The following is a 6,374-nucleotide window of genomic DNA, read 5'->3' on the forward strand; positions in this document are numbered from 1 at the left end:
GTCGTTTTACTCCCTACCTCACTTCCTGCCCTGTCTCCTCCTTTCAGGACATGATAAGCTGTTTAACATTTATTATTGTTCTTCGAAAAAGAATATGCTGTCGTTTTTCGTTTTTTTTGTCTCCCTTCCTTTTATTCCTTCACGTCATTCACATTTTCTTTTGTGTGCGCTGTCGTTGACGTTTTAAGTTTTCAGGTTTCTTGTTTATGTCGCCTTGCATTTTTTTGCATTGACGATTTTTGCATTCAGTTTCAATTTCTTTTTTGTTTTCTTGTGTAATTTTAAAAACAGATTTCCAACTTGATTTGAGAGGACATAAAAAGGAGGAATCCATGATGTGATGGACGGACCCTTGTAATTTTAGCAGGTGCAAACTGGTAGTCGTCACGTCCCCATACCTCCAATCCACCACACAGATATTGTTTTCCGAACACACAAATCAAGCTACTGATAAACGATCAAAGATAAAGCGATTACAAGCTGATTGAAATTGAAGTCGATAGGGAGGTGGGGGGAAGCTTAATTTATAACAGAAGAATTAAACAGCTACCGTAATGACAGAGATAGAAACAAAGGGGAGATAAAGAAAACATATACATTTTTTTCTATAGAAATAAAATTCAGACTCAATTGAGAGGTATTTTTCTAAAGACGAGCTGAAGGTAGTCACTACTATCGACGAACTGAAGGGAGTCGCTACTATTAAAGATCTGAAAGGATTTGCTACTATCGACAAGCTGAAGAGGGTCCCTAATATAGATGAGCTGAAGGGAGTGCCTGCTATCGACGACCTGAAGGTAGTCACTAATTATGAGGGTCACTACTATTGACGAACTGATGGGTCACTGCTATCGACGAACTAAAGGGAGTCGCTGCTATCAATAAGCTGAAGGGGGTCTCTACTATAGATGATCTGAAGGGAGTAACTGCTATCTACGAGCTGAAGGTCGTCTCTACTATTTACGAGCTGATGGCGATATATTCTTAACGAGCTGAAGTTACTATAGACGAGCTGAAGGGGTCACTAATATCGATGAGCTTAAGAAGAGGGTCACTACTATCAACGAGAAGGGGGTCACTACTATCAACTCCATTTAGCTCGACGATAGTCTCTACTATTAACGAGCTGAAGGGGGTTTCTACTATAGATGAGCTGAAGATAGTCACTATTGTAGATGCGGTGAAGACAGTCACTGCCATCTTACGAGCTGAAGAAAGTCACTACTATCGACGAAAGTGTATAAAGACCACCTTATGGTAATCTCCGTGGATATGTTCAAAGGCGTCCCTATAGACGAACTGAAGGGGGTCTCTAGGGACGAACTAATGGGAGTTCCTATAGACGATTTGAAAAAGAGTCTCTATAGATGAACAAAATAAGGTATCTCCTGCAAATTGAAGGCAGTTTCTAAGGACGAGCCCAGGGGAACCTCTATAGATGGGCTGAAGGGAGACTCTTTCGACGATGGAAATGAGTATTCATATTCAATCTGAAGTTAATCTCTAGAAACGAGCTGAAATGCGTCTCTATAGACGACCTGAAGAAGTCTTTAACCACGATCCGAAGAGAGTCCCTATAGACGAAGGGAAAGGTGTTTACATAAATTAACCGGAGGAAGATGATCGGGTCTATGGAGACGAGCTGAGAGAGAAATGTCTATATACGATCTCAATTAAATCACTATAGACGAGCGGAAGGGAGCCTCGGTCTCAGCTTCTGAGACCACTGAGGAACTGAGACCCGAATCAAGCCTTGATTTTATTTTAAAGGAAATATCCTCAGGTTCTTTCTGAGACTATTTTTTCTTCAGAGAAATATAATTTTCTATAGAAAATAATCACGGGCTGAGCTTCTTCCATGGCTTATTTCTACAGAAAAAAATCAAGCTTCAGCTTCATCTGAGGATTTTTTCCTTTTAAAAAAAATCGAGCATCAGTTTCTTCTGAGGGTATCTTTTTTGCTTATAGAAAAACAAATCAGGGTTTCAGCTTCATCTGAGACTGATTTTTGCGCATAGAAATCGGGGTCTCAGCTTAGACTTTGTTTTCTTTTTTCTAAGAAAAAAGTCGGGCTTATACTTTATCTGATTTTTTGCTATTGAAAACAATTCGGTGCCTCAGCCTCGTCTAAGTCTATTTTTTTCGTACAGAAAAAACGTCGATGCCTCAGCTTCGCCTGAGGCTATTTTTGCTGTAGAAAAAAATCGAGCCTCAGCTTCTTCTGGGGCTATATTCGAGCCTTAGTGTTTGAGGCTATTTTTTCGTATAGAAAAAACGGTGCCTCAGCTTCGTATGAGGCTATTTTTACGCATAGAAAAAAAGTTCGGGGCCTCAGTTTAATATGACGCTATTTTTTCATACAGAAAAAAATCGGAGCCGCAGCATTGTCTAAGGCTGTTGTTTTCTTCTAAATAAAAAATTGATACCTCAGCTCCGACTGAGGCTAATTTCTTCCACTGAGTCTAATTTTGACTGAGATTGATTTATTTTCTATAAAAAATAGACTCAGACGAAGCTGAGGTTTCGATTTCTTTTAGAAAAAAATTCAATGGCTCAGTTTTTTATTATTTTTTCTTATAGAAAAAATCAATGCCTCAGCTTTGTCTGAGACTTTTTTTGGGTATAGAAAAAAATTGGGGCCTCAGTTTCCTCTGAGGCTAGTTTTTCCATAGAAACAAAATCAGGGTCTAACCTTCGTTGGATGCTATGTTTCTCTTCAGACTGAAGCTGAAGCTATTATTGTTTCTATAGGATCTGATCTTATAGGTGAAAATGTTCGAGCCTCAGCTTCTGTGTCTATATTTTTCCATAAGAAAATCGAGCCTAATCTTCTGCGGATTTTTTCGTTATGATGGCACCCCTCTTTAATTGTCTTGATTATGTCGCCTTTTATTAGATTCCACATTTTCGTTGTCATAGTTTTATGTTTCTTTTCCTTTTTGTTGTTGTTGTTTTTATTTTTTTCGTTTATCAAATTAAGCAATTATGACATTGTTAAGCCGTCGTCATCGTTACCTTGGTCTTGAGAATGTAATAACGCTCATCCACAGCTTGGTGTTAGCCAAGCACCACCAAAACCAAGGCGTTTAGTTGTTTTTTCTCTCCTTTTTGTTTTTGCTTTTCGTCTTCTTTAAGATGTGGCTATAATTGTCACATATTTTTTTTCTTGTCACTAGAGCTTAAATTGTTGAGTTTTTCAAATCGTTTTTTTCTTCTTCTTCTTCTTCGTAAGTTTTTAACACCAGAAACATGTTGCGGTGTGTAATAAACCAAGTTAACAACCAACCAGTCAACCGGGCAATTCAGTCTAAACACCAACCCCATTTAACCAAAACTGTCAACACTAATGAAGAGTTTTTAACCAAAATAGATATAAATCTCACACTTATATATCTACACACAGATACATACGTATATATGTACACAACCCGGTTGAGATGACAAATGTTTTGCTATGTATGATTTGTAGTTATTTTTTTAGTTATTGTTGTAGTTTTACTTAATAGGCATTCTTAGAAAAGTTTTAGAATTTTTTTAGAAAAAAAAATATACAAAATTTAGAACATGACAAACAGGTGTTAATGGGGTCGGAGGTAATGAGGGGTTTGGGATGTAATAAATTTTAGTTGTTTAGAAATTTTAGTATGGGAACGAAAAATAGACTTTTTTCTAAAGAAAAAAAATCTGAGACCCGAACTATTTTTCTATAGAAATTAATAGCCTCAAAAGCTGAAGACCGATTTTTTTCTGTAGAAAAAATAATCTCATAAGTAGGGACCGGAATTTTTTCCATAGCCTCAGATTCTGACGGCCGATTTTTTTTTCTATACGAAAAAATAGATTTAGAAGAAGTTTAAGTCTTATGAAATAATATTCTCAAATAATTGCTAAAGTTCGATTTTTTTTATAGAAAAAGTAGCCTCAGAGACCCGATGCTTATCTAAAAAAAAACTCAAATTCAGCTGAGGCCCGAATTTGTTTCTATGGTATTTTTTTCTAAAGCAGTGGTCCGATTTTTATACCCTTCACCACACTGTGGTACAGGATATTTTGTCTTTGTGCATATGTTAGTAACAGGCAAAAATAATCGAGATAGACCCATGGTTCCTTTTGAGAATATACATAGAATCACTTTCTGAGTCGATTTATGCATGTCCGTCCGTCCGTCTGTCCATGTTAAATTGTAAACAAAGTACGGGTCGCATTTATGATCCGAATTGGATGAAATTTGTCAAAGCTCATTTGTTTGGCCAAAGGACGAACCCTATTAAAATTGGGAAAAATCGGTTCAGATTTAGATATAGCTCCCATATATAGTTTCGACCGCTTTTATGTAAATGGTGCACCAAAGTCCCTATATATATTTCGATTTGCACGAAATTAGGCACAGCGTACGGAATGAAGTCTAGCGTGATGTGTGCTAAGTTTCGTGAAAATCGGTCCAGATTTAGATATAGCTTCCATATATAGTTTCGTCTGATTTTATGGAAATGGTGCACCAAAGTCCCTAAATATCTTTCGATTTGCACGAAATTTGGCACACACATCATTAGGTCTAGAATGACCTAAGTGATTAAGTGTACTGAATAAAGCCTAGAATGATGAGTGCAAAGTTTCCTGAAAATCGGTTCAGATTTAGATATAGCTTCTATATCTGACCAAATGGAACATTTAATATCAGTCGCAGAATGACATGTTTATGGATCCATTTTATTGGTCCTTTAAAAATGCGACGTCTGTTAGGATTCATCTGTTGAATAAACCCAAAGTGGTGAAGGGTATCATATAGTCGGCCCCGTCCGACTTTTCTACTTTCCTTACTGGTTGTTTATGAAAAAACAGCTTCAGTCCTGAGGTCCCATTTTTTTATAGGAACAAATAGCCGCAGTATTTGAAGCTCAATATTTTTTTATGTAGAAAATACACTCATATAAAGTCGAGGCCCGATTTCTTTATAGAAAAAATAGGCTCAGCTGAAGCTATAGCGTTTTTTTTCTATAAAAATATAGCCTCAGAGGAATCTGAGTCACTAATATTTCGCTATAGAAAGATGAAGCTCAGATGAAGCTAAGGTCAATTTTTTCTATTGAAAAATATTCTTAGAGGAAGCTGAGGCCGGAATTTTATTTTCTATATAAAAAATAATTGTCTTGAAAAAAAAACTGAGGTCCGATTTGAATAGGAGGCCCAGATTTTTTTTTGTCTCAGTAATTGGGTTCTCATTTTTCTCTACAGAAAATATTACCTAAAAAACTGTGGTTGATTGAAACCATCACTTATCAAATTCCTAAAAATGCCTTTCCTTCCCGAACTCATCAATTATCGATCTAATCAATCAGCCCCTAAACAAATATCATCATAAAATTGAAAAATAAATTATCGAACATAAAGTAAACTCAAAACCAATTATCTACTCTATATAATTATAACCCCTGGAATTTTCAAATAAAATATTGAATTTTATCTGCAATTTTTCCGTTTTATTGTTGCTGTTGTTGTTATTGTTTTAATTTTCTAAAACCAAAAGAAATTTCTTTTGATCTTTGATTATGTAGCCAGCATAGCCATCAGCTATTTAATGGAAGTGTGAATTTGTTGTAGTTTTGTGGCAAGTAAACACACAAACACACACAACAAAAACCCCTTTCTTTTTGCCACACAGAACACAACAAAAAGAACAATAAAACACGGCAGCAACAACATCAAATATCAACAATAAACTGAAAGAAAGGAAGGTATTCATTCAGCCAGCCAGTCAGTCATTTGTTTATAAACAATTCCCTTGACGAGCGCAACCGAATCGAACAAGAGGTGATGTGTAAACATTTGCATTAAACAAATATTTATGGACCGACCGACAGACACTATGTGTCGGCGGCGGCCACCGACACCACAACACCGCCACCTAGAGATATGCCACCACATCAAAGGGCGGCCATTTGATGGTTCATCTTTTATTGTTGTTGCTGTTTTTAGGTTATTGTGTTTTATATTTTTATTATTATCAGCCACAATTTATGTGTGTTTTCCTTTTTGTGTGTGTGTGTTTTTTACAACATTGATAAGCGGACAAGAAGTCTATCGCAGGAGATAATAATATTCCGTGTAAAAGAGTTGACGAGAGCTCATCGACATTATAAAGCCATTATATCCACATCTGTTTTGGTTATAAATTTTATTATTAAATTGATGGGGGGATTTCGTTGCAATAAAATTCCCATAAAATTGTGTAAAAGGTAAATAAAAGATATGGAGTTTAAATATATAAACTTTTCAGATAACAGCACAAATAAATATTAAATACATATCGAATAAATATGTTTCAAATATATTTCTATATATTCTTTTCGATTTCGGCCTTAGAAGCTGGTTTA

The sequence above is a fragment of the Musca vetustissima genome, unplaced genomic scaffold (genome assembly GCF_032173495.1).
Source record: "Musca vetustissima isolate MV318-11 ecotype Yass unplaced genomic scaffold, APGP_CSIRO_Mvet_v1 utg96298, whole genome shotgun sequence".
Classification (NCBI taxonomy): domain Eukaryota; kingdom Metazoa; phylum Arthropoda; class Insecta; order Diptera; family Muscidae; genus Musca; species Musca vetustissima.